The sequence below is a fragment of the Mugil cephalus genome, chromosome 17, assembly GCF_022458985.1.
Source record: "Mugil cephalus isolate CIBA_MC_2020 chromosome 17, CIBA_Mcephalus_1.1, whole genome shotgun sequence".
Lineage (NCBI taxonomy): Eukaryota > Metazoa > Chordata > Actinopteri > Mugiliformes > Mugilidae > Mugil > Mugil cephalus.
The window spans coordinates 20,658,022-20,672,110 of record NC_061786.1 but is presented as its reverse complement, the minus strand read 5'-3'; the positions used below and the strand labels follow the sequence as shown (position 1 = coordinate 20,672,110).

The 14,089-nt window shown below is 39.7% G+C and overlaps 1 protein-coding gene and 1 long non-coding RNA gene across 10 annotated transcripts in view; one reads left to right on the top strand and one right to left on the bottom strand.

Moving 5' to 3' along the window:
• LOC125023369 (tumor necrosis factor alpha-induced protein 2-like) overlaps window positions 1-14,089 on the bottom strand; it is a 32,586-nt gene that overhangs the window by 9,734 nt on the left and 8,763 nt on the right. The window contains exon 1 of one of the 2 annotated variants that reach the window (XM_047610577.1): window positions 1,121-1,248. The exons of the other annotated variant lie outside the window; for it this stretch is intronic. The gene's annotated coding sequence lies outside the window, so the exon portion shown is untranslated. Of the gene's footprint in view, window positions 1-1,120; window positions 1,249-14,089 lie in introns of those variants that run through there. 2 annotated transcript variants of the gene reach the window in all.
• LOC125023372 overlaps window positions 1,677-14,089 on the top strand; it is a 31,986-nt gene continuing 19,573 nt past the window's right edge. For 3 of the 8 annotated variants that reach the window (XR_007114593.1, XR_007114587.1, XR_007114586.1), the window contains exons 1-5: window positions 1,680-1,892; window positions 2,007-2,140; window positions 11,120-11,193; window positions 12,120-12,669; window positions 12,784-12,962. This is a non-coding gene — a long non-coding RNA (uncharacterized LOC125023372). Of the gene's footprint in view, window positions 1,893-2,006; window positions 2,141-11,094; window positions 11,194-12,119; window positions 12,670-12,783; window positions 12,963-14,089 lie in introns of all 8 variants that reach the window. The other 5 variants (XR_007114588.1, XR_007114592.1, XR_007114591.1 and 2 more) reach the window with 5 other exon arrangements.

The following is a 14,089-nucleotide window of genomic DNA, read 5'->3' as shown; positions in this document are numbered from 1 at the left end:
AGAATGGGAAATTGTAGCTGTTCTTGTTCAGATTGGTCTCATTTTTTCTCATGTTCTCATGTTTTGAAAAGATCAAATTATTGTTGTATACTGTTATATTACATCTAATCTAATATAGCCTACAGCCTTTTAAAAAAAATGCCATTAAAACAACTAATAAGAGCACATTTCTGTAACTTTAAGCATTATTATTCATATTACAATGTTAATTTGCCGTCTTTATGGGTAATTTCATTATTTTAAAATGTAAAATGTTTGTAATTAAACGTTAAAAACAACGTAAAACAATTAAATATCCATTTGATGTTTTCTAAAATTAACAGTAAATTCTTACAATCTAACCAAATATCTAGTTTTGAAGCATCTTATTAATCACATTATTTTGTGTCATATACTGTTGTATTACATCAAATATAAATTATTATACAATCTATTCCCATAAAATAATTTCATTAAACCGATTAACAACAGCATATTTGTGTAAATTTAAGCATTATTGTTCGTAATACAACATTTATTTACCATATTTCTAGGTGATTTAATTGTTTTAAAATGTGAAAATGTTTCTAATTAAACGTTAAAACAACATGAAATACGGTAAAATCTTGATAAAATTAAAATTACAAACTGTATTTTAATTGTGGTAACTGTATTTTTACGAGAAAGTATTTTCTCGTTATTTTACGGTATTTTTATGGCGCCCCTGCTGCCAGAAATTTACCGTTTTTTTTACGATTTTTTTTACAGTGTAGCTTTTCCAGATAAACGTAAAGACGCGGTCATGCAAATCAGCTACAAAGAAATTAAAGAACTATTAGAGTGAACAGTAACTTGTGACTCTCTTAGTTCTGTAATAATTTGATCAGTTACAGTATTTTGATCCATGCTTTGACATTTATTTTTAACCATAATATCACATAAGCCTTTTATATTTGGCTTCAAGATTTGAAGCTTTGTCATAAAACAAGATGCCTAAAGTTGTCATTTTTAATTATTTTTTTTTCTTTTATAGACAATATTGCTCATAATAACAATATCTGACAAAATACTAACATGCAGATATTATTTTCAGTTAGATTACATTGGTTTATAGTCCCTACTTCAGCACACTTACTCTTACCTTGAGTTAGAGGAAACGGGCTGTGTTTGATAAACAGGTGTTGAATAATCTGTTGTAACGTGCGCCTTCATTTAACCACAGTAGACACGAGCAACCGCAACTCATTGCCTAAAGTCTCCATCTGTCTCTTATCTGTTGCTGACTTACTTTCGCTTTCTTTTACGACTGAAAAACAAGAGGAGGAATCTGTTGGGTATCCAGTCAGTGTCAACGTGATAAAATGTTAAGTAAAGCAAAACTATCATACTCCCTCCAAATATTACATATCTGCGAGGTGCAAAAGTAAGTGCAATTTCTGCCCGTCTGCAGGTTGATCAATGTCCTGTGGACAAGCCTTTTGGGATCATGTTTAGTGGACAGATGAGACCAAAATAGAACACTCTGTTGCAAATATTGCACATAAGTTATCCCATATTTACTCTGAGTGTTTATGTATCTATTAACCTCCTTGTATGCCAATGTGCAACAGTATATGTCTGTAGAGTGGCTTTGCAGGAAGGAGAAGTAGGGGGACGCGATTTCTGCCGAGTCATCCCAGAGCCGCGATTTCTGCTGAGTCATCCCAGAGCCATCAGTGACATGCAGGAAGTGCGTCTTCGCCGCAGAAATACAGTTCTGAGGACATGGTCGAAGCGATTAAACATGTACCAAAAGGAAGATAGTGCTTGTATCGTTTGAGAAGTTGCAGCTATGTTCTCCCCTCCCCATTAGCGCTCCAACTTCTGTTGTAACCAGGGACCTCCCTAAGGAAATAAAGAGAGGGTATGGCGAGGTACGCTTCACAGCGGTAGGACATTGTAACTGAACGTATCTCTGCCGTTCTCCTCGCGAGTAAAAAGGAACTCTTGTTCTTTTCTTCTTTGTGCAATGTTTATGAATGTTTTAGGTTGTTGAACCTGACATTTACTTGGTCCTTCGAGCCGGATGCCAACACGCCTGAGGATTCCAGCAGGTGCGGTGAAATCCAGGAAAGACCATGGCCACGGCAGAACTCCGTTAGAGAGAGTTTCTCTCTGAGTGGTGAGTGGAATTTCACTTAAAAACTGGCGAATGACTGAGGGTCATTGCGCGTAGAAAAACCCTGGAAATCCTAGGCACTAGCAGGTACTGAAGGACGGCAGAGTCCGAGAAATTCCGTGAAAAAGTAAAGGGCGGCGGAGTCCTCTAACGCAGTTAAATGCCGTAGAATGAGTGATAGGATGACGGAGTCCTGCAGTACGTATGCTTAAATTCCATGTTAAAAAGGTGAGTGATTGTGTGTGCGATTGGAGATTAAAATACCACTAGGTATTTTATCTCACACCAAAACAGTAGGATTGTGAGTAGCGAGCCTCTTGTGGATGCAAAGGCAAGAACTCTCTACTCGAAAGAGTTGAAGCGAGGGTTACCACAAAAGGTAGTTTGATCGCTGACCTACTGGACATAACCCAGTTTTTAGAACACCCTAGGTGTTAATAAACTGGACCAAATTCTCAAAAATAGGAAAAAGGGGGAAGCAAAATCGATCCTAAAGAACAACTGCAGTCTAAAGATTGGAAGTTTATAGAAAACAGGGCACTGATAAAATAAAACATCTAGATAAGTGGATAAAAGTTTATGGATTCATTGGCCGACTAAATACTCAGAGAATAAGAATAAGAATTACACAATGCAATAAAAGAAAAAAAAATAAAATGAATCAACTGCTAAACATTTGAAGCCTGGTCTATGCACAGGTCTCAACATTAATATAAGATAATATAATGTGGTATGGTATAGTATAATATAATATGGTGTTGTAGTATGGTATATTATGATATATATATAGGTATATAAACAACAACACAAAAAAACAACAAATACATTTTGTGTAATTATACAAATGGATCTCTCAGTAGTTTTGAGACTAGTGGTGGGTTGCTGGAGTCCGACATCCCTGGAATATTCAGTATTCACATGTTTGAACGCCTCATCCTTCCCTCTATGTCTGAACATTTCTCCAATATTTATAATTACTATTGCGTTTTTAAATGCACGTAATTCAAATTTTACTGGTTCAAATTCTGCAGCTGTCACAGTTTTAATTTCCAACCTGAGTAATGTGGCGGATATTTTTCTTTAGCGATGCGAGGCCACCTGCCCCAAAGAGTCTTCACCAGTCTTGGCAGGTGAAGTAGTTTTCAAAACCAAAGCGATGGAAAACAAAAAAGCAATCTTAGAGCAACATGTCTGTTGCCCTTTGTGGGTTTAAAGCACCAAAACTAAAAATTTCAAACAGATTTTAGAAGATCTTGTAACAAAAACAGGTTGCTTGATCCTCTGATTTCAGAGGAACTCTGGAGAAAAATTTCCGGGCATCAGGGTTAACAGGTATTTCTTTCATAGTCTCCAATGCAGTTTCTGTGATGTTCTCTCTGTCTTGGTTCTTGAGGTTCTTGAGTTTGAGCAAAGCTGCGATGTGTTCCTCACTGTGTGGGGGTTGGGGGGAGAGGGAGATTGTTAAGTGAAGATTTACACATTTATATAAACAAATGAAAGCTGGTTGTGTATTACTCTTCAGACCATTTAAAAGACAAAACTCTGAGATTTTCCCTCAAGAGAGAGGGACAAAAACCAACACTCACTCTCCAAGACCGTGAGTGTTATTTTAAAAAGTTGACTCTGACTGATTGGACTGTATTAACTGACCCCTACACTCTCACTCACTGGATGGACGAATTGTCCAAAGGAGGACACAGAAGGGACAAAGTCTGGTCTGTCTTTATAAAGTGAAGCCTCTCGAACAAAGATATCACAAGAAGTAAGTGGAACCACTGTGGAGGGTAACATAGTAAATGCAACTTCTGTTTGGACACCCCTGAAACATGCAACTTATGTTGAGTTAGCTAGCGATTAGCATTAGCATTACCATTAGCATGTAACAAGAATCCTCCAAATAATCATTAACTCAATGGAATTTCAGTCACAATCTATTCTAACCCATAACGTTATTCAGGTTGAAACTGATGATGCATTACATATTAACCTTATCTGATATGAAGTGTGCGTGTTGTTGTTGATTGTCTCACTCCAATTCTTTCTTTTAATCGCCAAAACCAAACCAAAGTTGTCTACGACTGACAGTGGCTGGTATGTGATAAAACTTCAAGTTACTGTTTTTGATTTTTCGATTTTGGCACCAAAAAATACAACAAGACCACATATTCACAGCTGACAGTGACAGGGTTCCTCTCCAGCTTCCCCCTGTTTTGCCTCCAGCTAACGACATTACGTCACAAAGGGGTCTATACTGCCGTCAGTCACCAGGGGGAGCTCTACTGTGTTTGGATTTACTTTAGAGGCGCAGTTCTGGTGTCTATGGTTTCATGGCACACTTATTGACAGTAATAACCACAGACTGTGTAAATAAATTGTCTATAGTAAGAACGAATAGACAGTGTTTAGACGATGGAACTGCTCCTCAAAAGTGGAGCCAAAGTAGAGCTGGTGTCTGGCTGCAGTATAGTTAGGTAATATAACGCATGTTCAAGTGACTCTGAGCAGCTTCACTCTCGGACGATATTAATCAAACTCACAAGATGGCAAACAGCTCTTAATGCGAGCCTATTCTGTCCTATCCGGGTCAGCTGCACTCGACACCATGCTACACATCTGTCTGCGTTAAAGTTAATCCTGAATGCAGAGGTGTTGGGGGGTCACCTGAGGTCAGGATGAGCAGTTCCCAGTGCAGCTATTTGCATCTGCATGGCGTGGATGTCCTGGAGCTGCAGCACTTCTGCAATCTTGGTCAGGATTTCCTTTAACCAGTCGTCCTGTGACCCCTGTGAAGACCGAGCAGTTACGTCCGACTGATTAAACACCTGTTTGCTGCCATGATTGATAAAAAAAAAAAGTGTGCCATTGCACTGCACAGTTGCATATGCATTCCCCAATCGGTGCAATTTCCCAAACGTGAGATAGGGCTAATTCACCTATGCACTTCCATTAATGATCCTGTAACAACACATTTAATTAGTTTGCTTGATTGAAGAAAATCAGAAATTGGTCTCTTATGGTCCAAAACATTGCTCTGTTTTTGAGCTGCTCACAGCCCTGGAGCTTCTACAATGACACAATTTTACAGGCCGTCCAGTGACAAAATCAGAATGTGACAGACCGGTAACATCAGTGTCATATAAATTGGTGGCAATTCCTGTTCACATCGCAGCCGAGATGAGCCAGGCCGATAAAATACTGGGTTGATTGCCAGGTTTTTTGTTCGATGTGAAAGGGGCTTCAGTAATAATGCAACTTCGGTTTGAATATTGTCAAGATCTCTTTAGAGTTAGAGTGGTTTTCTTTCTTTAGATGGTAAAACCCAAACTCCTGCAGCCACATTGACATCAAAGTAAACATGCACATTAACCAGATTTCTGGCTCAATTTAGTCAGAATCTGATCAGTGTGTTGGAGTCAGTGTGTGGAGGCGCTCTCACCATGTCCTTAAACAGGTTGTGTAAACTCTCTGCATCGTCTATCACAGTCTCGTAGGCCTTCTGCTGCTGTTCCTTGTCCTTCAGTTTGACTTTTCCTTTCAGCAGCCTCCTGATGTATTCCTCCGTCACTTCCTGGTGAAGCTGGCCGATCAGCTCCTGGAATAGATCCCAGCTTCCAATCAGCAATCAGAGCATACAGCGCCCTCCAAAAGTATTGGAACAGCAAGGCAAATTCCCTTGTTTTGTGTTAAACAACTCGGCACCTATGACCCTTTGTTTGAACCCGCCCATTTTTCAAGTGAGCAAAACTATTGGAACATGTGACTGACAGGTGTTTCTTTTTGACCAGGAGTTGTCTTTAAGGTTGACTGTTCAAACATTAAATAGCTCTGCACTAGTCTACTTATTGGCCTAGGTTTAATCCCTAAATTATGCATATCTTGTTAAAGAGGATAAATCAACATGAAGACCAGACCAGAGGGCTGTCTATAGGAGGAAAGCAAGACATTTTCAAGCTACGAAAAGAAGGAAAATAAATCAGAGCCATTGGACAAACATTGGGCATAGCAAGCCCAACAATTTGGTATGTCCAGAATAAGAAAGAAACTGCTCGTGTACTGAGCGACAGACATCGAACAGGTCGGCCAAGGAAAACAACAGTAGTTGATAATAGAAATATTGCGAGAGCTGTGAAGAAAAACCCAGAAACATCAGTAAGTGACATCACCAACGACCTCCACAGTACAGGGGTGAAAGTATCACAATCCACTGCTGGAAGAAGAAGCAGAGAGCAGAAATATAGAGGCCACACTAATAGATGCAAACCACTCATCAGTAGTAAGAATCGAAAGGCCAGATTGAAATTTGCAAAGAAGTACAGAGATGAGCCACAAAAGTTCTGGAACACAATCTTATGGACCGATGAGACCGAGATTAATCTCTACCAAAGTGATGGAAAGGCCAAAGTGTCAAGAAAGAAAGGAACTGCTTATGATCCACAGCATACAAGCTCATCTGTGAAGCATGGTGGAGGTCATGTCATGGCTTGGGCGTACATGGCCGCTTCTGGAAAAGTCTCATTAATATTTACTGATGATGTAACTGATGATGGCAACAGCAGAATGAATTTTAAATTTTAATAAATTTTTAAGTTTACAGAAACATTTTGTCTGCCAGTTTACGGAGACATGCATCTGAACTAATTGGGAGGGATTTTATCATGCAGCAGGACAATGAGCCAAATCACACTGCCAACAAATCAAAGGACTTCATCAGGGGAAAATAGTGGAAGGTTTTAGACTGGCCATGTCAATCATCTGACCTTAACCCAATTTAACACGCATTTCACCTCCTCAAGAGAAGACTGAAGCAAACAAGAACTGAAAGAAACTGCGGTAAAAGCCTGTCACGAACGAAGAATGCAACAGTTTGGTGATGTCGATGGGTTGCAGGCTTGAGGCAGTCATTGCAAGCAAGGGTTATGCCACAACCTCGCTGTTCCAATACTTTTGGAGAGGACTGTATTTTAGTATATTCAGTTTTAACTGCTGAGTCTTTACCTGGTAACAGGACTGATTGGGGCCCTGAAGCTCCTTAAGTTCCTTTTCGATGCTGAGCAGCAGCTTATCAAACTCGTTGTTGTTCAGCCAGTCCTTCGTTCCCAACTTCTGGTACTGTGTCTATGAGAGATCATCTAATCATCTAATGTTGTTTTTCAAACATGAGGAAACTGTTCATCTGTTAAGGGGTTTTTTCAGCTCGTGGTTGAGTGGTGAAACGTCCGTTTGTCTATGTTTTAGCTTTGTTTTTAGATGTACCATGACCTGGAGGACTGAGAATCTCCACAGACATGTGGCTCAGATGAATTCAAATATATTGAGACGAGGTGACAACAAGAAAAACTGCCTTTAAATCTGCTGTAAATGAACTTACCTTGAGGTTCTTGTGCACAGGACTCAGTAAATACGTGTGTGCAGATTGTTTCATGTTGGTTATCACATCCAAACAGCTCCTCTGTACTTCTTCTTGGAACAGATCACTCTTATTGACCAGGACGTCCCTGCAGACAGAGCACACATGAGCTCACAACCCTCTGACTGGTTTCATTCATTGTCTGATCGTTGGGTCAGAATCGTACCTGAAGTCTTTAATGCAGCCGAGGTTTGCTTTAATGAACGCCGTGCTGTTGGGCTTGTTCTGCTTGATGATGTCTTCCTGAAAGTCTTTGTACCTGCACGAGTTGAATAACGGCTTCTGTTAGTTTAAAACAATAAAAGTTTAAAAACATCAAATGAAGAAGATCACAGGTACCTCTGCATGGAGTCTGATATGGGACGTGTTATTTCCTGGGCCTTGTGCAGGTCTCCTACAATTACCTCTGCTGCTTTCACCATACCATTAATGAACTAAAGACAGATGGAAGACACAAGTCAGTGACAGTAATGACAAATTTATCTCCCAAGTTAGTTTCTCTTTAATTTTGGCCCCAATATTTCATAAAAATAACAAAATATTGAAGTGATTTCATGATTCCTGCATAATCCCGAGCCAATTAAAGCCCTTCTCACAGACGTTACCATGCTTTGATGTCATGTTGTCGTACTCATGCTCTACCTGGATGATGTCGTAGGCCACAGGACTGACGTAGCAGCCATCTTCTTTTTCTGGCTCATCTCCTTTTTTCCACTTTTTCTTTGCGTCTTTCAGTATTCGTTTAATGTAAGTCTTCAGCTCAGCCTGAACACACAAAAACATGCCACGTTTATGTCTTATTATTCATTTATTTATTTTGTTTGCATTTGTCGACATAGTTAAATTGATGCAGTTATATTCTTGCAGCTGAATATTTTATTACTTCAACCATGCAGCTGCTGTAAAACCACCAAAAACTAGATAATGAGAATAAACTAAAATGCAGCCCACATCTAATAAATCCTCTCCGGTTTTACCTCTTGTTTGTCCAGATATTGTTTCTCCAGAGGTACCAGTAACTCTTGAGGCAGCAGCTTTCCCAGCGATTCCACATTGATCTCTGAGGCCAGCTCTGGTTTTTGAAAGATGCTGACACAGAGAAGAAAAGTCTTTCTTGAGCACCATGAGCATTTATTCTTAGTTAAACCATTCTTTTTTGCAGATGGCATATAGTGAGATAAGAGACTGAAGGTCGGATGCATATTTGTTTGTTTTTGAAAACAAATGAAGTTTGTATGTTACTTTCATAGCTTCTTCCTTCAGGAGTAGTTTCCAAATCCTTTCAGACAATGAAACACCTCAACCCTGCTCATATTCACCTCAAATATAAATATAATATTAAATATAAAGCTGCACTATCCACACTGGAAAATAGGCAATAAACAGTTGTAATTCCTACTTAGAACATGTGGAAGTTTTTGATTAAGTGAACACGAAAACTTTTGGAGAAGATTCATCATTTTGACCTGATGGTGGAGCTGATGAGCTGTTTAGGCTCTGATACTATACAAAAAAATACCCCTACAGAGGAGAGAAGGACCTAAATATATGAAACAGAGACCTTACCTTGGATAATATTCATTCACCCAGCGCAGGAGGAAAGTGCAGTCCTTGTCATCCAGTCTAGACTCTGCAATCTTTCTGAGTCTGGTGTTGAAGACTTGGTGGTAAAGTTTAGCATAAAAGTTACAGATGTCCATCTCAGGGGGGTAGCAGCTCTTCACCAGCTTCACCACCAGCAGCAGGTCCTCCTTCAGCTGCCTGCCCATGTTCTGGACGTCGTTCTGGAATGACGACTGCTCCGCTTGGTTAGCAGTGGGTGTCTGGGGGCTATTCATACGCTCCTCAACCAAGTCTTGAAGCTTTGAGTCGTGGGTCTTCCTCCAGTTGCAGGGCCTCCATGAAGGCACTGTCGGACAACTGGTTTTCCACATCTGGTCCTGCTCCTCCTCCTGGTTGATGGCCTTCACGGCGGACGTCAGAGCTGAGGCATGAGCAGACACCGACTCATTGTTGTCGTCGACCTCCTGAAGACTGATAGACAGAGTCTCCACCACGGTCTCCATTACGAGCTTTTTAAGGGCCTCGTGGTCTGCAGCAAGCTTTCGTTCTTCTTCTTTGTCGTAACTAAGATCCTCTTCCTCTGTTATATTCCCAAACAAATTTTTCTCCTTGTTTATTAACAGCTGGCTGGCCTCACACCACTGTTTTTTGTCAAGGTGATGCTTAAATGTGGAGATCACTGAGGGAGATAAACAAAGAAGGAGTTTCTCATTAATCGCTGGACATTGGAATAAAATGAGGCATTTAATCTTCATAGAAGAAACACTAATTATATTCATGGATGCAGATCACGTCTATTTTAGAACATTTAACAAAAATGTAGCTAACAGTAAACAGCAAAATGCCTCTCACCGACTGGAGGCTGCTTGCCATCTGCCAAAGAAGGTCGTTTTCCACCGAAAAAACTTGTGGGACTTCTCAAATTATTCTGGACCACACTCACTGATCTTTTTACCCTGGATGACAACGTCTCATCTGGGAAGAGAGAAACATGAGAATTAAAGCTTAATTTTTAACCAGTTTAAAATAAAGTTCACAAAGCAGACATTACTAAATCAAGCAACAGACAATATAAATAACTCCAAATCCATCAAGTCAAATGGAAACTTTAGAGCTTGTTGGAAGTTGCGTATGTGCAAACTTACTAATGTAAGCGTTTTGGAAGCAATTCTTTTGGACTAAACTACGCTGCAGTTCCAGTTATGTCCACTAGATGCTGTACTTCAGAGTCGAACTTGTCAAGCCTAAACGACCAACTACGCAAGTTTAAGGTCCTGCATAAATGCTTCTTGGTGCTCAGTTGGTAACATTGGTCGTAATCGCACTATATAATGGTTGTTGGTGTTTAGTCTTACAGTGAGTAACGATTTAGCTAGCTAACGACCAGGGACAATAACATAAAAATGGCTCCTAACGAAAGGTACGAAAGTTCCATTAAAATAAACACGAATTAAATCCAATGAATTAAAAAACCTTCTGCCTATTTTTAATCAACTATTTATTCAGTCAAGTTGACATTCATATGAATGTTGACACCTAAACAAACAAAAGCTTGTAGAAGCATATAAAAACACTTTGGCTCCCACAGCTCTTGAACGCAACCCCATTTAAAGTCAGTAATGTTTTAATTCAGAATATCCACTTTGAGGTTGAGTTCTGGATCTAATCTGATGTAATCTGATGGAGACTTTTAGATATTTTAACCGTCCAAATAGTTTTGGAGCTGCTTTTAACGAGTTACATCATGAGACACTGTTGTCGTTTCGCGCTGACATTTAACGATAGTAGAGGAGACACAGTGTAACGACTTAAACAAGCTCCAACAGGTTCACGATATTAAAGAAAGTGAACAAAGCAGGTAATTCCACTGGATAAGAATTCTGATCTGTTATGACTTCTCTGCACCTCAGTGGGTTAAAAGTTTCCACTGGAGCCAAGTGCTGTTTCCAGAAACACCAGCTCTCACCTGAGTCTGCTTTTCTTCCAGTCTGCTCTTCTTCTTCTTCTTCCAGCGATGGATGTGAAACCTCTAACTTATTGGGCTTCTGCGCTTTACCACGGACGGCCTTCTTCAACAATTTCCAAGGTTTTATTAACCCATTTCTGTTCTGGACGGACACTTTGTCCTTGCCAGTGTCATCCTTGGACCTGCCCATCATTTCTGAGATATCACTGAACAAACCCAAACTCTGAGAAAAGAACAGAAATTAAATTAAATAGAAAATGTATGTGTGCAAACTGCTTTAGAAGTTAGTGTTGCTTTACAAACAGCAGGACAGTCGCCATGTCTAATAACAACAGAGCTCTTGAATCTGTCTTGGCTGCAGCTGCTGCGTGTAATGGATGAGAGACTATTTTTACCCTGAGAACACTCACTTCTCACCTTTCATAGTACATTTTGATCATCTGTTTTTAACTTTAATCCTGAACTTTTCTATAAAACCTGTAGACACAGCATCTACTGACTGTCCAGCTTAGCTTTTCCAGATAAACGTAAAGACGCAGTCATGCAAATCAGCTACAAAGAAATTAAAGAACCATTAGAGTGAACAGTAACTTGTGACTCTTTCTTGGTTTTGTAATAATTTGATCAGTTACAGTATTTTGATCCATGTTTTAACATTTATTTTTAACCATAATATCACATAAGCCTTTTATATTAAGCTTCAAGATTTGAAGCTTTGTCATAAAACAAGATGCCTAAAGTTGTCATTTTTATTTTTTTTTCTTTTATAGGCAATACTGCTCATAATAAGAATATCTGACAAAATACTAACATGCAGATATTATTTTCAGTTAGATTAGATTCGTTTATAGTCCCTACTTCAGCACACTTACTCTTACCTTGAGTTAGAGGAAACGGGCTGTGTTTGATAAACAGATGTTGAATAATCCGTTTTAACGTGCCCCTTCGTTTAACCACACTAGACACGAGCAACTGCAACTCATCGCCTAAAGTCTCCAGATGCTCCTCTTTTGTTGCTGACTTACTTTCGCTTTCTTTTACGACAGAAAAACAGGAGGAGGAACCTGTTCTGTATCCAATCAGTGTCAACGTGATAAAATGATAAGTAAAGCAAAACTATCATACTCCTTCCAAATATTACGTATCTGCAAGGTACAAAAGTAAGTGCAATTTCTGCCCGTCTGCAGGTTGATCAATGTCCTGTGGACAAGCCTATTGGGATCATGTTTAGTGGACAGATGAGACCAAAATAGAACACTCTGTTGGTTCATCTCTGTTGGAATTATTGTACATAAGTTATCCCATATTTACTCTGAGTGTTTATGTATCTATTAACCTCCTAGTATGCCAATGTGCAACAGTATATGTCTGTAGAGTTGCTTTGCAGGAAGGAGAATAAGGGGGACGCGATATCTGCTGAGTCATCCCAGAGCCGCGTCTTCGCCGCAGAAATACAGTGATTAAACATGTACCAAAAAGAAGAAAGTGCATGTATCGTTTGAGAAGTTGCAGCTATGTGCTCCCCTCCCCATTAGTGCTGCAACTTCTGTTGTAACCAGGAACCACCCTAAGGAAATAAAGAGAGGGTACGGCGAGGTACGCTTCACAGCGGTAGGACATTGTAACTGAACGTATCTCTGCCGTTCTCCTCGCGAGTAAAAAGGAACTCTTGTCCTTCTCTTCTTTGTGCAATGTTTATGAATGTTTTAGGTTGTTGAACCTGACATTTACTTGGTCCTTCGAGCCGGATGCCAACGCGCCTGAGGATTCCAGCAGGTGCGGTGAAATCCAGGAAAGACCGTGGCCACAGCAGGACTCCGTTAGAGAGAGTTTCTCAGACCCTCTCCTGGACTGGAGATCAGCCTGCCAGCTGGGATTCGACAACAGTGGTGAGTGGAATTTCACTTAAAAAGTGGCGAATGACTGAGGGTCATTGCGCGTAGAAAAACCCTGGAAATCCTAGGCACTAGCAGGTACTGAAGTACGGCGGAGTCCTCTAGCACAGTTAAATTCCGTAGAATGAGTGATAGGATGACGGAGTCCTGCAGTACGTATGCTTAAATTCCGTGTTAAAAAGGTGAGTGATTGTGTGTGCGATTGGAGATTAAAATACCACAAGGTATTTTATCTCACACCAAAACAGTAGGACTGTGAGTAGCGAGCCTCTTGTGGATGCAAAGGCAAGAACTCTCCACTCGAAAGAGTTGAAGCGAGGGTTACCACAAAAGGTAGTTTGATCGCTGCCCTACTGGACACAACCCAGTTTTTAGAACACCCTAGGTGTTAATACACTGGACCAAATTCTCAAAAATAGGAAAAAGGGGGAAGCAAAATCGATCCTAAAGAACAACTGCAGTCTAAAGATTGGAAGTTTATAGAAAACAGGGCACTGATAAAATAAAACATCTAGATAAGTGGATAAAAGTTTATGGATTCGATGGTCGACTAAATACTCAGAGAATAAGAATAAGAATAAGAATTACAAGATGCAATAAAAGAAAAAAAAAAAATAAAATGAATCAGCTGCTAAACATTTGAAGCCTGGTCTATGCACAGGTCTCAACATTAATATAAGATAATATAATGTGGTATGGTATAGTATAATATAATATGATGTTGTAGTATGGTATATCATAATATATATATATATATAGGTATATAAACAACAACACAAAAAAACAACAAATACTTTTTGTGTAATTATACAAATGGATCTCTCAGTAGTTTTGAGACTGGTGTTGGGTTGCTGGAGTCCGACGTCTCTGGAATATTCAGTATTCACATGTTTGAACGCCTCATCCTTCCCTCTATGTCTGAGCATTTCTCCAATATTTCCACAATTGCCGTAGCGTTTTTTTTTTTAGCCACTTCACTTTTACATGCACGTAATTCAAATTTTACTGGTTCAAATTCTGCAGCTATCACAGTTTTAATTTCCAACCTGAGTAATGTGGCGGATATTTTTCTTTAGCGATACGAGGCCACCTGCCCCAAAGAGAGTCTTCACCACTCTTGG